Raw genomic sequence first — 17,880 nt, forward strand, 5'->3', positions numbered from 1 at the left:
CTTTAGTTCATAGTTAATTTACTGTTAACTAACCATGAAATGATATTTTATAACATTTACTCATTACTATTAATGTTTAAAGATGCTTAAAAAGCATTCATCAACCATTCAACAAGTAATTATGATCATCATAAATGATAGATAAAGTTTTTCTAAGATTATTTTTTGCCTTTTTTTTGATAGTACAGCCTAAGTGTGAAGGGGTAGAGAGAGGAGATGACATACAGCAAAGGGCTGCAGGCTGGAATCAAACCTGCAAAAGCTGCAGCAAGGACATTAACTTCATCCATGGGACGTACCCACTAAACCACCATGCAGCATGGTGGTTTAGTGGGTACGTCCATGGTTAGCATTGTCGCCTCAAAGCAAGAGGGTTCCTGGTCTGAACCCAAGGTGGGGGAGCCCTTCTGTGTGGAGTTTGCATGTTCTCCCAGTGTCACTGTGGGTTTTCTCCAGGTACTCCAGCTTCCTCCCACAGTCCAAAGACATGCAGGTTAATTGGTGACTCTAAATTGTCTGTAGGTGTGAATGTGAGTGTCAATGGTTGTCTGTCTCTATGTGTCAGCCCTGTGATAGTCTGGCGACCTGTCCAGGGTGTACCCTGCCTCTCACCTAATGCCAGCTGGGATAGGCTCCAGCACCTTGCGACCCCCCAACAGGATAAGCGATTACAGAAATTAATGAATGAATGTATAATCAGTGCAACAATAAACAGTTAAAATAACCAAGTTGTAGCATTACTAATAATTAGTTAACCTTATTAAATATCATGTCATTGTTGACAGTGAAATAACCACAAACTTAAGTTTAATTACTGTCAATTTACCATTTATTAATGATGGTTATTATCAAGTGTTACTGGAACATCCACACACTTTTGGTACCATAGTGAATATAGAGTGAGTATAGTAGAGTGCAGAATCACAACTGACTCAGTGATTTATATTATAAAGAAATAGGAACAGATATGAGATTGATATCGATTTTCTAATCTACAGTAACTCTCAGCAAGACAGCAAATAAGCATATTATTCAAAATGACAAACTATTGCCTCAAAGGACAACAGGAACCAGAGAAGACATTTAGTGTTTGTATTTAACAAGGCCCATGGCACTGGGTAGTGTTAAGCTGATTGCAGTTCGCTGCTCAAGAGCACTAAATCTGGAATGGACGGACAAAAATGTCCATGGCGGGGATGTAAATATAGACACTGTGAGAGGGAGAGATAGAGAAACTGAGACAGAGGCAACAGAGCAGAAAGAGATAGAGGATGATGGAGAATGTGGTTACTGCTGGTGCTCCTGATAAGCACAGAGGGCCGTATTAACATCAGGTTGTTTTGCCTATTACGGCATATGGGATAGTATTTCTTCCTCCAAACAAACAAACAAGGACATCTGCTCAGTCCTCCTCATCTCCTCTCAGGACCTTTCCGCCTGCTCCACAAGTGTCTGCTGTATCTGCCGGTGCAGAGAGCTGATTTAGTGGTGGCTGCTGTTGCTGAGATATTGTTATGGTGCCCTCCTCGTGGCCTTCAACTTGACACTGAACCTTGTAATTGATTTACTCAAGACTGCCCATCCCTATCTCCTGACTACAGTCTGTGTATGTGCCTGTGTGTGCGCCTGTGTGTATGTGTGTAAACTTGTGGGTGAGTGACCAGTTGCCAGTGACCTTTGCAGTTGTTTTCCTCATATCCTCAGGTGTGTCATTATTCCTCTCAGTGTAGAGCATTATATGTCCACTGCAAATTCCACTCTCACATTTTGATTTCCTCCTTCGTCCATCCTGCGTCACTCGTCATTCATTAACCTTGTTTTTAACGGCCAACCTGATCTGCCCTCGTCCTCCCTCCAGCTGGTACATGACTGGCACATACAGGACTTCCTCATAATTAAATACGATCCAGTATGACCCAAGAAAAGGACGAGAGCATGCACAGCAGTATGTAAAGACTGCAGAGTCTTCAAGGCTTGAGGGTGTCACAATGCGCAAAATAGCTGGTACAGTAGCTTAGATCTCACCACTAACATGACTCAGCACTATATGCACCATATCTCCTTGGTGCATTGTGTATTATTACACAGAAAGAATACTGTGCTCCCAGTTGTTGGTCTCACACAGTGGCCGGCAGTGGTCTTCGGCCTGCAGGCATCTCACCTTGGTGTCATCCAAATGACAAAGTCAGCTTATACACTACGTCACTTTCTAATCATTGATATTTGACATTTGTTTGAACATATGTAACATATGTAGTTTGCAAAAATGTGCAGTGCCGACATTTTCTTCTGGTGTGTGTTAAAGATCCAACATTAGAAAACACTGTTGCCTAAAAATGATGCAGCAGCTTTATTGACAGAGCTTACATGTATATGTGTTGACCCTTGCCAAAGGGTGTTTGAATGCACATTTAAATTTTTGGCCAATCCTCTTAGCTAGAGCTGCTGACAGCAAACATGGTTTATGGAGCACTGGGATCTGTGCTGAACAAAGTTAAACAATGTGGCAATTTGGGATTCCATACTTTGTTGTGTTTGGGGTTATAGAGCGATTTGATCTCTCCTGGGTGTCCATAAATTTACTTCAGTTTTGGCCGTAAGTGGAGATATGGGATGGGAACCTCCAAACATGAGGCATAAATGTCAAAAGCTTCAGCGGTGGAACAGACTTGTGAATATGTCAGATCAGAGACTCACTAAAGAAATATTTAATTGGGACACCTGCCACTGTCATCCCTGGGCTAACTTGTCATTTGTTTTCCAGAACAGGTTATTCTGTGATATCCAGGAGATTTAGAGTGAAATGTTTTGCATGTTTCGAGAAAAATGGTCTGTTGACATATGGCTCAAACCAAAACCACAAACTTGCTGTCTTATAAAGAACAGCTACAGTGTGGAAACTGTGTTGAAGTATAATCTAAAGAAAAGACAAAGATCCCTGCGTGCACAGTTGCACTCAGGAATGTTACCATTAGCTTTAGAGACTGCAGGGTTTAACGCCATCCTGGAGGAGGACAGACTTTGTTTGCTGTGGAATTTAGATGAAGTTGAGAATGAGGTTCATTTCTTGTTATACTGTCCTGTAGATGAAGACATAAGGAGTGCACCTTTTAGTAAAACAGCCTCTATGTATGGTGATTTCTTTTGGTTGGATGATCATTAAAGATTTGAGTTGTTTCAGAAGGGGCTACAGTACTGTTTATCAATGAAATGAGCATGGACACAATATTATGAACAACTGTGCTAATAACTCTCAGAGTGTGCAGTCTTGATTGTGACAGTATTATAGACATATAAGGCATTTTTGTCCTTTTCCTACCTCTCCCACGCTCATGTGGCATTCAGAAACCCACTTTGAAATGGTGACCTTTAGAAACAGATTGGTCTCTTTAACTGCGATGTCAAACGGCTCCCTTCCTCCCACAGTTTTGCAGTATTACATCTTCAGCAGATTTTGCCCTTCTTCTTACCTTTGATGGATTAGCAATGTTCATTTAAGTTTTTGCATGAAAAGATTTAAAGCTGAGGACTACCTTTAAAAAAAAAGTGAAAATGTCTTTCCTTCTCTGTAGAGACTTAACTGTGAAAGTGACTCCAGGAGCTGTGTATGTGCAGGATCATTACTGGCTAGAGGCATACACACTTATACTGCTGCTGACCGTTAGATGGGTGCCAGGGGACGTGCTGTGGTACACCGGGGTGCTCATAGCTAACAGTAGTTTCATCTCAGATCCTTCCTTAATCTTTCTCCTTGCACTGTGTGTGTGTGTTTGATAGTGTGGGGTGAGAAGTTGAAGGACTCTGTAGCAGCAACTGTGAATAATGCGGTTTACACACACACACACACACACACACACACACACACACACATACAGGGTCGGATACGATTTATCTGACCCAATATAAAACTCTTCAGAGAGGAGTGTGCTGTGCTCATAGGCAGGTGGAGATCAGGGATTATCTACTGTATCTCCCTTCCAGACAAACTGCTGCAACATACCTCAGAGTTGAAAAGACCAATAAAAACAGTAACACCTCACTCTTTCTACCTCTGTCTCCCTGCCATCCCAAGTGCAGTGTGTGCACCTCTATTTGTCTGGTCCACCTGCCTCTCAATCTGTCTATCTGCAGCCCTGCTCCTTAAACAGTACTCCACCACTGGATGAATAAGAGATGAGGGGATGAGGGAAGAGAGGATGGAGGTGAGGGAGAAGTGAAGAAGTGCAGCATAGTGCAGTGCAGGCAGAGCCCTGTGGAGATGAGGGTGTAAATGGATCTTGAGGAGTCGGTGTCACCTGTCCCGGGACCATTAATTAGTCATTTAGACTTGTAATGGAGTGAGCCGTAGCCAGACAGACACAACCTGCCAAACAAAGCCAAGTCACTCAATCAGACGAGGTAGCCGTGGCTGTTGATCACTCTGTGTGAGTGGAAAACTATAGAGTCATCAGAGGAATCACTGAGTCCATGTCATAACATTACATATGATTCAAGTGGAAGATATTCTCTTTGTTGGGTCCTGAGATTTTCCAGGACACATAAAGGATTATACATAGAATTGTTTATATCATGTGAATAATGAAGATAATTGTAATGAAATTTTATTTGGATAGTTTTTTTTCCAGTGTGATTAAAGGAAATGCAAAAACCAGATATAGTATGCTATAAAAACAACAGCAGTAAAAGACTGTTTTACAGATAGGATATAAAAACATTAGACTTGGGAACTCTAAAAATATATTAAAAAAACAATTAGTAGTCAAACAAAGGTGGCACATAAAATAAAAAACTAAGAAGATTTAGAAGGACATTAAAAATAAACCAAATCTGGTGGCAACATAACAGAGCTGTATAGGCTATACTGTACAGTCCGTAACTTTTTCTTGGTCAGATTTTTTTTTAAAAATATTATCAGAAGTGGGACAAAGTCATTGATTTGCAAGTTACAAGTGGGTCTCAAGTCTTTTTTCTCAAGTTCCAAGTCAAGTTTTTTTTTTTTTTGTCAAAATAAGTCTGTTAGGAATGTCCTTAGCACCGCTTAGCTGTTAAGCTAACGTTAGCTGAGTATTAGCTTGCTAACTATGTTCATATTTGCTTCTTTGTTCAACTTCAGATGTCAAAAGAAATTGGAAGTTGTGTCTTTGTATTTTCTTGGTAGTTTTTGTACTTTCACAAAAAAAAAGTGTATAATTTTTTCCAGCTGGTGCTCAGCAATGTAATGTTAGCGCTCCATGGTTCTCCTTAAACTTGATTGGATGCTGACGGGTTTGTTTGAACAAAGTGGATATAAGGGGTAATGTGTCGACTCGCTGGTAATTAATTGCGTAAACATTAGCTGATTCAGGAAATGAGAGGAACTGAATCGATTTTTGGAAGTATTTTTACATAATTTACTTTTTAATCCGGTAGCTGTGGCTCAGAGGCAGGTCCCCGGCTCCTCCAGTTTGCATGTTGAAGTATCTTTGAGCAGGATACTAAATCCAAATTGCTCCCACTGGCTGTTCCATCAGTGTGTGAGTGTGTTAAAAACTAAGTAGCAGGTGGCACCTCGTAAGGTAGCCTCTGCCACCAGTGTATGAATGTGTGTGTGAATGGGTGAATGTGACTCGTAGTGTAAAAAGCACTTTGAGTGGTTGGATGACTAGAGAGGCGCTATACAAGTGCAGGTCCATTTACCAATCTTTGGGGGAAGGTATAAAGTATTTTCAAGTCACAAGGCTCAAGTCCAAGTAAACTCATGAGTCATTGGTGTTAAAGTTCAAGTTGAATTGCAAGTCTTTTTTAATTATGTCAAGTCAAGCCTAAAGTCATCAAAGCTGTGACACAAATCTAACGAGTCCAAGTCATGTGACTCCAGTCTACACCTCTGTAATATAAAATTATGAATTTAAATAGTATAATAATAGATGAAATATAATATTCCATTAACAGTCCTTTCTGCCTGCATGTAATGAAAAGTTAATATCCCATTTCAAGGTTGCAGATGAAGGATGTTTTTGAACTTTATAGTCACAGTCATGCATAAATTCATAATTTTTCACATCACTATCGTGACTGGGGGTTTATCTACAGTGGTGACTCATTGTCCTCAAACGCTTAAGATCTGGAGTCTGACTGTTACATGATCTGGAAATCAATAGTTCAGGTAGGTGGTGAAGATCACATTCACATATTTTCCTCTCTAAATAAATATGACACTCTTTGTATTCATTACATTTGCAGGTAATTTAACTTCAGCAGGACAATTTTATTGATTAAAATCCAAGAGTATGACATAGAGCTTTTGAACAGTGAACAGTTTTTTTTAATTGGATACTTGTACGTTGAAGAACACTGATTTTGTCGTGATCATGTAACACTCAGTTATGAATTACACGTATGAGTCACACAGGTGTTCTTCAGGGTTATTATGGCAATTTTTGGTCCAAAAGAGTTTTTTAATACCACTCTACAACTGCTACTGTGTTTATTCAGCTTGTTTATTGAGCCACAAAGTAAACCTTTAGGATGTGAGGACTTGAATATGAATAAATATAATCAGGGAATCGGGGTGATATGAGGTGGTACGCATGTTTATGTATATTTTTAACCTCCTAAAGTCCCCACAGCTTTACATAGTTAGCATTACACAATAATGACTCCTCCAGTAGCCAGATGGCTCAGTTTACGTCTCCTCCCGCTCCATAATAACATTAAGTTTCTAACGATCATGTAACAAACAAATGATATGGATACTTGGCTCGCAATGTCTCTATTTAGATTGAATTACAAAATGGTTGATATCTGATGTGCAGGTGACCGCTGTTTGTCCTTCTGGCTGGCATTGACCGACGACACTGAGGGCCCCATGGCAGTTAAGACACTCCTGCTGAAGGGTGAAGTGTATCAGTGACACCTTGGAAAGTGAACCAACTGCCTGAGTCAGGGCAAGACAGTGGCCTGCCGCCAGTCCTGTTAGAAGGGGTTAATCAGTTTCAGTGGTAGGCGATCCTGTTTCAGTACCACTACACGGATATAATGTTTTGGAAAAAGGAGAATCGCTTCCATTTGTCTATTAGATAATTGCTCTATAAATACTGTACTGTGGGTTTTCTTTCTTTCTTTCTTTGGGACAAAATGTGGTCAGTCACTTGTCGGCATTTAATATCATGGCAGTTCCATATATTCAAAGATAAGCTTTGTTTCTGGTCACATTTTATTTAGATGAAATAATACAATGCTTCTGACCACATGGCCACAGGGTGTCAGTAAAAACTCTGTCTGTTTGTTAAGTATACAGACTGGGGTCAGGATTAACACTGGTCAGGGGCAGGGTGAGGATTAGGATTGGTTTAAATCAGGAGTTAGAGTTTCCAGAGTACATAGAGGTCATCAGATAATCAATGTGTTCAAACTTTGATACCTAAATGTTAAATACTAGCACTAGGCTATCTGAATATAGTAAAATATATTAAATAAAATGGACAAGACATGGACTTAGACATTTTTAGAGTGGAGTCACACATGTAGATTTCCATGCTGACTGTGGCCCTACCTAGCCCAACATCACTCCCTCAACATCTTTCAATAAACCTTGGTGCTGTCAGGTTGTCCCCAAAGGGGCAAAGTAAGGGACAATATTTATGTTTGGCAGGGCCAGGCAATCAGAGTAGTACCCTCCATCCATCAGCAACTAGACTGCTCATCACTCTATCCACAGTCAGGGTGAACTTTGCAGGGCAAACTGCCGCTGTTCTGCTCTGCATCCAGGGCAGCAGGACACTGAGGAGATGGACGGCCAGCGACCAGAGTCTAGTGCTCTCGCCTCTCTTTTATTTAATAATTAATGTATTTGTAGCCGCTGAGCGATGTGCGATGTGAGATCTCCAGGACTGTGTGTGGTCAGAGGAGATTGTTAGCAAAAGCTGGAAGCCACATAAGTAGATTTACTCAAGTTCTCTTTACTTATTAATATTTTTAGAACATTTCCACTTTTGTTTTACTCCAACTTTATACTTCTACTCCACTACGTTTATTTGACAGCTGTAGTTACTGGTTACTTTGCATTCAGAAAACATAAAATACGCCTATAATATAAGAAGTGTCTGGTTGGATACCTTGTCATCTTTGCAATTCCACCAAAGTGACATTTTGTCTTTATACAACTAAGTAGGTTTTATTTACAGATAGAGTTCAACCCCAAATCGAAAATGTATATTTTCCTTCTTACCTATAGTGCTATTCATCAGTCTAGATTGTTTTGGTGTAAGTTGCCAAGTATTGGAGATATCGACCGCAGAGATGTCTGCCTTCTCTCAAATGTAATTGAACTAGATGGCACTTGGCTTGTGGTGCTCAAGAGGCCACAAAAATACATTTGGGAAACTCAACAGTAAATCATGACCCGGTTATTCAAGCTAATCCACAGACCTTGTTGTGAGCAGTTTCATGTTGGAACTATTTTCTTTCTACTGAAGTACACCTGCTAACCGTATCACCACTCAGAAGGAAGCGTGCATCTACTCATGGATGAGACACTTGGCTCTTGGTGTCCTCCAGGGCGGAGCTGTAAGATTACTGTAGCTAGCTCAGTGGTGCTGACTGATGAAAGCCGTAAGAGTTGAATAATCCAGCATTTCACACACTCAAATAGATTAGCCTCCTGAGACCCGTACTTTTGTTTGTTAGGCACTTTTAATTTCTCCTAGGTAATTGGGATCAGTACAACCAGATAAGTATAAAAACTAAACACTGTCAAGGATAATTAACTCCCTAAGTCCTCAAACGAGACAATAATACAGTCCTAATGTCTTCCAACGAGTACCCTCTAATTAACAGTGTCTGCAAAACTAATGACATCCCTTGTTACTTGCTTGTTATTGCCTCTAAAATTGGTCCAATGTGTTACTAGATCAAACTGCATGCAATATTAATCGTAAATAAACAAATTTTAACCATAAAACATGATCAGGTTTTAGACCTTGTTCACTTTTGTGTCGGTATCGACTGTAGACTGACTTGGCAGAGGGGAACAGCCCATTGTTCCGACCATATTAAACCCATTGTTCCGAAGTCCCGTTGTTCCGAAATCATCATGATGCCCTGTGGTTAAGGTCTGGTTAGGTTTAGGCACAAAAACCACTTGGTTAGGGTCAGGAAAAGATCATGGTGTGGGTTAAAATGAAAAAGAAAGTGACAAACACATAAGCTGTGAGCCTGCTTCGCCTCAAGCCTTTCCCAGCTGACCCAGAGCCGGTCGCGGCGCACCATCAAGGTAGAAATATGCCCACCGGGAGCCGTTCAGCACCGCGGACCATCGGACTAATGGGATGTCGGACCAATGGTCTGTTGGACCAATGACATGGACCCTTGGCAGAGATGGCGGCCATCTTGTTTTTACATAGATTAGTGTATTGTGCTCTTACTACCACTAGATGGCACAAAAAAAGTGTCCACTAACAAGGACAACAGGTCTTATGAAGTATATGAATGAAGTACAGTATAAGGGTCAAGTAAACCCAAAATGTCATGTCCTAATATGAGGACGCAGGGTCTCAGGAGGTTAGAGAAAAGTCCAGGGTATGACTACAAAGGGTGACCTATCCCCAGGTTTGGAACCAGTGGACTTAACTGTAGTTAAAACTGGCTCCAGCTCGACTAGACCACTTACTGCCAGGAGGACCAGCAAGTATTATCCCTGCTGGCGTGTCCTTGAACACGACACCAAATGCCTACCTGCTCTGCAGCTGATCCCGTACTCTTTTGTAAAAGGAGAAAGTGTAATTTCCTTACAGGGAGCAATAAAGAATCACATCTCATTACAGCGAGGGATAACTGATGAAGGAGAAGCATGAGCAATCTTTGGGGAAAATGTCTACATCATCCATCCACTTTTCACCACAGTGCTTAAAATACTCACGCCATTATGTCTGAGAACAGAGCAGGACATTTGCAGAGAAAAGGAGGCATGGATAGATGGACTAGGAGGAGGAAGAGATAATCTTTCATTTATTATGGTGGAGCTTATTAAAAAGGGGAGGTCATTATTTTTATCTGGTGAGTAGAAAGAGAGGGGCCTATTCTTAGCTTTTACCCCTGTGGCTGGTCCACAAGATAGATCTACAGTTTTATGTGAGCCTGTTTTAGAACCTCGTGCCCGACTCTGCCACTCCTGCTTCATCAAAATATCTCCTTCTCATATTATCATTGGTTTGTCAGGTGAATATACTTTTATGGCAGTTATGAAAAAAGGAAGAGTTGCAGTTCTTCAGTTAACATATTTAGTGCCCCAGGCGGCAGAGGGGAATGCTGACGCCACAGAATATAAACTAAGTAAATAAATAAATTTCCCAAGGGCGGCTTTTTCCTCAATATTTTTTATTTGCTCTTTTTTCCCCTCTCTTTTTCTTTTTAGAGGTTTGAAGTGTGTCACCTGGGTTATTGTTTCCTGGTGTGGGAGGAATAATGTCAGCAATATTTAGCTTTCATATCTGGGAACATCATAACAAGAGAGCAGATGCTAGTTGGGGGAGTGAGGAAGCATTCCTCTGGAGAATTTGTCAACTTCTCCTCTCATTGTGCAGGGTAACATGATGACAGTGAAACTATAAAACTGCACAAAGGATTTGAATGACAAGAACCTTAACATATGCTCATACAGCGGTCCATATGCTATGCTACAAAGTATCACCCCATGAATGACATTATGTACTTACACATACAGTTACATACTTAAAGGGGAATTAATGTTTTTTCAATGATCTACTTTTGTCTAAATGAGTGATAAGATGTTCAGTATTTGACATTTCTCCAGTACGAAGCTAGGGCTGACCTGCCTGCAGCCCGTGAGTGGGCGCTATATTAAATAATAGGGCACTCAGACAGCGTCAAACAACATCAAAATACGTCCACTAAAAGTGCATTTTTTTCCACACAGATAGGCTCGGATTGTTAGTATAATTATCCGACAACATAACGGAAAGGAGAAATGAACGTCTGTGTTTACCTTTAGCCAGATTTGGACATGTTCCTCTGTCTGTTGCTGCTCCCTCTCTCTCCTCGTCCGCTCTTCAATTTCAATGAGCTCTGCGTCTGTGTACGTCCGTGCACTCCGTGTTCAAATAAATACAGCCGGTCATCAAATTCAAATGGCTCATTCAGATCCAGTTGGTCAAAAACGGGTAAAAATTCAGCCATGAAACAGAGTAACTCCTTGCATTTGTAAGGTGACTCCACCGCTAACTTCCTGCAACAACTCAAATCAAGTGAGACGTGAGATTTCAGAGCCAGACTTTCACTCTCTGAGTGAGTGTTTTGACTTGCCACAACAAACATGTCTGCATTTTTAGTTAAGTTACTGATGTTAGGTTTAGGCAAGTAAAGTTAATTTTATAAGGTTTAGAAAAAGAAACATGATGATGACATACCTTCATATCACTCCATTTTCTTGGTTTCACGTGGTTCCTAACACGCATTACATTGTGTACCTATACATACATGCATGAAAACATCCTGAGCTGATGATCAGATGACGTTAAAACTTAACTTCCAAAAGACAACAGCTACGCTAGCAGCTCTACGAGGCTGCAAGGTGTTGCTTTCAAGGTTCAATGTTCAAGGTTCAGTTTATTGTCATTCATAGATGTTAAAAACATGAGGGAACAAAATTTGTCACCTAGGTCCAGCAGTGTACAGAATAAATAACTTTTAAGATAGATGTATGATAAATAACTAAATAACCTAAAAGCCTATAATAAATACAAAAAAAAAAAGACAAGCAGCATGGCAAAGTGCATCAAAAGTTGCACGCAGTCGCAGCAGTTCATAAGCCTCACAGCCTCTGGGAAGAAGCTGCACTTTAGCCTAGTTGTTCGTGCTTTGAGGCTGCGCAGCCTGAGGGGAAGGGGGTGAACTGTTCCTGTGCTGGGTGGGTGGGGTCCTTCATGATACATGATGCTCTGCTTCTGCACCTGCTGACATAAATGTCCTCCAAGGAAGGGAAACTGCTGTTGGTTATTTTCTTTCTTAACATACATGATCCTTACAAGCTCACAGTTAGAATGCTAACATGCTGATGCAAAACAAGTGTAATCTATCCTGATCACCATCTTTTTGCATCTTAGCATGCTAACATTTGCTTATTAGCATTACACACAAAATACAACTGAGCCTGAAGGGATGTTATTAGTTTTGCAGGAATTTGGTCATAAACCAAAGTTTTGGAAAACTGGAATTTTTGACCTGATGATGGCATCTAAAAAGTTAAAGGATCCTCAGAGGTATTACAAGTCACCCTGAGGGGAACATGGGGAATGTGTTTACCAAGTTTCATGGCAATCCATCCGATAGATGTCAAGACATTTCACTTAAAACCACAGATGTTTAATGTTAGCACTACAGGGATTTATCTTCTGTGGACCCTGAATACTTGCACAAAAGTTTATCACAAACCATCCCTCAGTTGTTAGGGGTGCCTTCACACCTGTTCTGTTTGGTTTGGTTCAATCGAATTCAAGTTTGTTTGCCCCTAAGTGCAGTTTGTTTGGGTAGGTGTGAACGCAGCAATAGCACTTAGTTGCACACCAAAACAACCGGACTCAGACCTTCTTGAACAGATCGAAGAACTCTGATGTGGTTCGTTTGTGGTGAGAACATGTTCTGACTTCAATCCAAACCAACTGCAGTCACATGACACATTGTTTGGGTTAAACATGAGCATGTTACAGTCCTGGAGGATTATTAATGTGCACCTCCTCCTTTACTGCCTTAATATGCACATTCAGCACATCCAATGCATCAAAACATTGTTTTCTAGTTGGAGCCGCACCTCGTTTTCAAACTGTATGGTTTGACTAAAATGAACAATGACAGCAATATAGTCCACGATGAGCAGCGCTAAAATCAACCTGTGTAGCTGTCCCTCCATTGTGACATTAGAAAGTGTCGCATTTATCTTGCAAGTGTACTCTTCTTCAATGTTTTGTTTACTTCCTGGATTCTTCCCACATGGAAATTCTGTCCAATCAAGAGCAGCTTTCTCACGCAAGGCTTTTTTGCTGGACCATTTGTAAATGCTGCTGTGAGAACACGAACAAACCCTCGGAAATTATGCAACTTTGTAACAAAATTACTCCCTGAATCAGACCAAAGCAAGTGAACTCTAGGTCTGGAAGCACCCTAAGATTATTTCAGTTGGGACCAAAGTCACTGACTGCCAAACCAATGTTGCCATCCCAGAGATGTGAGCCTCCCGTGTCTAAAAATGCAAAACATTCATGTGCCATTCAAACTCTAACCTTGTGTGGTTCGGGCTGCTTAGTCATAGGTGTGTGTGACTGCGTTCCAGCAAGGTGAACAGACTGTTTAAGGAGAGTGATTGCCTATGGGTCTATGGGTCCAGCCAACCCTCACCTTGTCCTGTAATGTACACGCCTCTCATGCACACATGCCAAATTTAGCAAGCCCCTCTCTCTGCAGCTGAAATTACACCAGCCCTCAAACACATAGATCCTGATTCTCATTTAACCCACAAGTCCTCTCTCTCTCTCTCTCTCTCTCTCTCTCTCTCTCTCTCTCTCTTTCTTTCTTTCTAATAATGAATTGGATCTTGAAGTTGTACCCTGAAAAAAACTAATGAATGTTTCTATTTTTGCAAAACAATAACAATTAAGTCTTCCCAAACTGTTTACATGAATACATTACTACTACATTACTACTATACATTACTAAACTTTAACATTTAGTGACTAATATTTACTGTCAGCCATTTCCATAATAATATGGGTAATAACCTTGCCTGTGTGAGAGATGGATGGAGAATTTATTTTTACATGAACACCAGCCACATTACCATCGTCTGCATCATGTATCAGATGTCCTCCACCGTGGAAAGAGGGGCTGAAACATGGAGCATCGAGGAGACTTGACTAAAGGAACAAATCCATTTTAAGGCAGACGCAGACATCGGAGAGCTTGAGGGGGCCCGAGGAAGTGAGGGGCTCATGTAACTGTCAGGATGGGAGGAAGGCAAGAGGAGATATTTTGTGAACATGAGACCCTCCAAAGGGGTCTTCATGTGAGAATTTAGTGCAGGTTAATTGATAAGTGGTGAAAGGGAGGTCAATGGGATTGTTCCTGTTTAAGTTAATAAAATGAAATTATGATCACAAACAGGAAACTACAAACTATTAAAGCTGTTTTTATCAGTTTTAGTACTGGGTTGTGTTTCTGAGCTTCATCTTTGTGCTCTGGTGACATGATTTTTAAATACCAAACAGCAAGCAAAGGGACACTCAGTTTTCTACATCTGGATCAGTTCAGTGGTCATGAGGAGCATCTGAGAGTACCCGTGAAAACAGCTGTATATGATTGTACATCAGTATCACGTTATAACATGAAAAGTTTATTGTTATAACAAGATGTTTTTTCACATTTTAACAAGATATTTTCATGTTACAATAAGATATATTGCAATATACAAACTTATTATAACAAGTGATACTGATCCATTTTTGTTTTGTTTTTTTGTTTTTGTTTTTTTTGGCATGGCAGTAATACATCAGGGTTATTATGGCTTCAAAGTTTTGCTGGAAAACCTGTTAGAAACTGGGAGCACTGGGTTTGAAAAATGTTGGTGTTTACCAGGCAAGTAGTTTCTAATAGATTAAAAAAAAAGAACTATGAGTTGCATTGTGGGAATTGTAGGATTCAGAGTTGGTGTCTCAACAGCTATAGGATGGATTGAGTTAAAATTTAGTGCAGACTTTCATGGTCCCCAGAGGATGAATCTTTCTAGCTGTGGAGGGGGCTCCATTGTGGTAATTTTTGAATCGCTGGGAGCATGTAAACCAAAAATAAATTGGTTTGGAAGTGCGAACTATGACAGCATCAGTGGCTGTGTCTTATTCTCCAGACTGAAAAGAGAAGATGGAGTCTTGCATGTGATCATCGTCATCGTATTCTCATCATCAGCTGGTCCTTGTTTTTGTATGAAACAGATTTGTGTAATAACAGAACAAAAGCTTGCACACCTCACCTGCATCCAGACATCAACACAGCAGTATATCAACTCCTGGGACCAGTGTTCCTTGCCTTTGGCCACTGAGTTGTTTGTTGAGCTGGTGCCTGCTGCTTTTTGTTCCTGGTGAAATTCATAGAATAGTGATGCAGCTCTGTTGAACCCATGGCTAAACCCCACTTTGCCCACGCTGACTAGTAAATAGTTGGTACCTGGAGGGGTTCACTGCCTTTTATATTTGCTCCACTTCTGCTTTATGGCTGGTCAGGGAGCTTAGTTTGTCTTTTTGTTTGGCTATGTAGTTCAAGTGAGTTTTAATTTGCTAGTGGTTTTGTTTATTATTCTGGCCTTGACCATGACACCTTATTTGCTTCCTGTTGATTTTTTAGTTGAGTTTATCTGTTTATAATTTTCTGCAAACAAAACATGTGCTCCAGCAGCTCTTCTTTCTGTCATTTTGGTCCAATATTTGCAAAAGATTTGGATGGTTACTGGTTACTTCCTGTGTCTCTCTGGACATTGAGTAAAGGTCGTAAGAAAGGGTTAAGAGTGAAAATGTTGCGACAACTGTTGGATGGATTGTCATCCGATTTGGCTTCATGGTGTTTGTTAACTTTGGTGATTCCATACTTTCCATCTAGTGCTCTTATTGCAGCAAGTCATTCTGTTTATTGGTGTGGTTTTCTTTACAGTGAGCCTCATAAAGCCACAGGACACTCCAAGTATGGTTTAAATCTGTCTCTTGCGAGTTACAATACCAAATTGGTCTTTTTTTATTATTATTATTTATTTATTTTTAAATTTTGCAATTGCAATTCCGGTTACTCTTATTATAGTTATTAATCATTACATTTCTAAGGATACAAAATAGTAATTCCAGATACCATTTCTTATCATAAATCAAAAACATTTAGGATATTCACTGTAAAGACATCTCTCATTAGGAGATTGTTTTCAGGTCAGAAAGCAGCTGGAGCTGATTCTGATGACTTTACCGTAGGAGCTGCTGGTAAATGTGTGTCAGGTGAGGACTTCACAGTCAGTGTGTTGTTCTTGTCTTTCACTTTACTGTTACAGCCACACCTCCAGACTGAAGGTCAGAGTTCATTGTTATGGTTACCAGCTGTGTGTATAATTCATGCAGGGTTGGTCGTAATGTTGATGACCAGCGGCTTACAGGAGACGAGATGAGTCAGGCCAACTCAGCTGTTAGTAACTCTGTCGGTCTGTGTTACAGTTATTGACGCAGGCCTTGTTACAGAATACACACGCGACAGCTTTTTGTTTGCGGTCTGGCCAATTTTGATTGCATTATGTATAGCAAGACATCTGATAAGCCCAAGATCACAGCCACTGGAAATGGCCTCAAATGGCACTGGACAGTCGAATAAGGAACCTGCGATCTGATACTGCAGCAGCAAGCAGCAGGCTTACCCACGCTGGCTGTGTTGCTCTTTCTCATGCTCCTCTTTCCTCCCCACTTTACAACATTTACTTTGCTAGTGTTTTTCCTTTTGAACATGAGCTCACATTTTCTCCCTGAGCTTCTGTCTGATGTTGAAGCTTACAGAAAAGGGAGCAAACAAACAAACAAGCCAGAAAACATGAACATGCAGTTTGTATGATTCTCGTGAAAAGACAAATACAACAGCTGGAACCTGAGCTGACTAATGATGTACAATGAAAAGTGGCATTTTTCATCAATGTGTGTATAGAGGAATATCACCAGATTTTAACATTCAAATACTGTAGCTTTATCATCTCCAGGATTACTATGACAACTATCACTAGCTCTACATCAGGGGATGTTAAGCTACATTAGTGAGCACCTATTGTGTGCTGCATCTCTTTATGTCATTGTAAGCAATGTTATCGCTGGCTCTACATTTGCAGATTTTAAACTGCATCAGTGGCTCTCCCATTATCTGAAATGTCATGTTACCATTATGCCGATGTATGGTAGCTCATTAGAGGACAAACCGTGCAAAAAGGGGACGTGCTCAGGATTTTCTCAGAGGGATTTGAGCAGAGTGGAATGACTGTACCAGGTTCATTTGAATTTAAAATGTAATTGTTTTCAGAGTGACTACAGACTGTACATCAGCATGATTCAGTCAGACAATTCTCTGATTTAGACAAAGAGAAAAATTTTGTTATAGTTTAGCATCCTGAAGTATGTTTTGTATAGCAGTGTCTTGCAGAAAAACATACCTGGACATGGACTGGTTTAACACATAAGGAATAATTTTGACGTCTACTGTACAGTAAAATGTACAGAAATAAAGATATAATATTAATCATAGTCCACCTAAAATAAACATAATCTTGGGTCATAGAAAATTGATCTTGAACAGTTGTTAAGATACTGATTGTCTGTTAGATTATATACACTCACCAGCCAGTTTACCAACACTGGTGACTGTGGAGGCCATTGGAGTACAGTGAACTTATTGTCATGTTCAAGAAACCAGTTTGAGATGATTTGAGCTTTGTGACATGGTGCGTTATCCTGCTGGAAGTAGCCATCAGAAGATGGGTACACTGTGGTCATAAAGGGATGGACACGGTCAGCAACAATACTCAGGAAGGCTGTGGTGTTTAAACCATGCTCAGTTGGTACTAAGGGGACCAAAGTGTGCCAAGAAAATCTCCCCCACACCATTACAACACCACCACCAGCAGCCTGAACCGTTGATACAAGGCAGGATGGATCCATGCTTTCATGTTGTTTACACCAAATTCTGACCCTACCATCTGAATGTGGCAGCAGACTCATCAGACCAGGCAACATTTTTCCAATCTTCTATTGTCCAGTTTTGGTGAGCCTGTGTGAACTGTAGCCTCAGTTTCCTGTTGTTAGCTGACAGGAGTGGCACCTGGTGTGG

Source organism: Epinephelus lanceolatus, chromosome 11, assembly GCF_041903045.1.
Source record: "Epinephelus lanceolatus isolate andai-2023 chromosome 11, ASM4190304v1, whole genome shotgun sequence".
Taxonomy (NCBI): Eukaryota; Metazoa; Chordata; class Actinopteri; order Perciformes; family Serranidae; genus Epinephelus; species Epinephelus lanceolatus.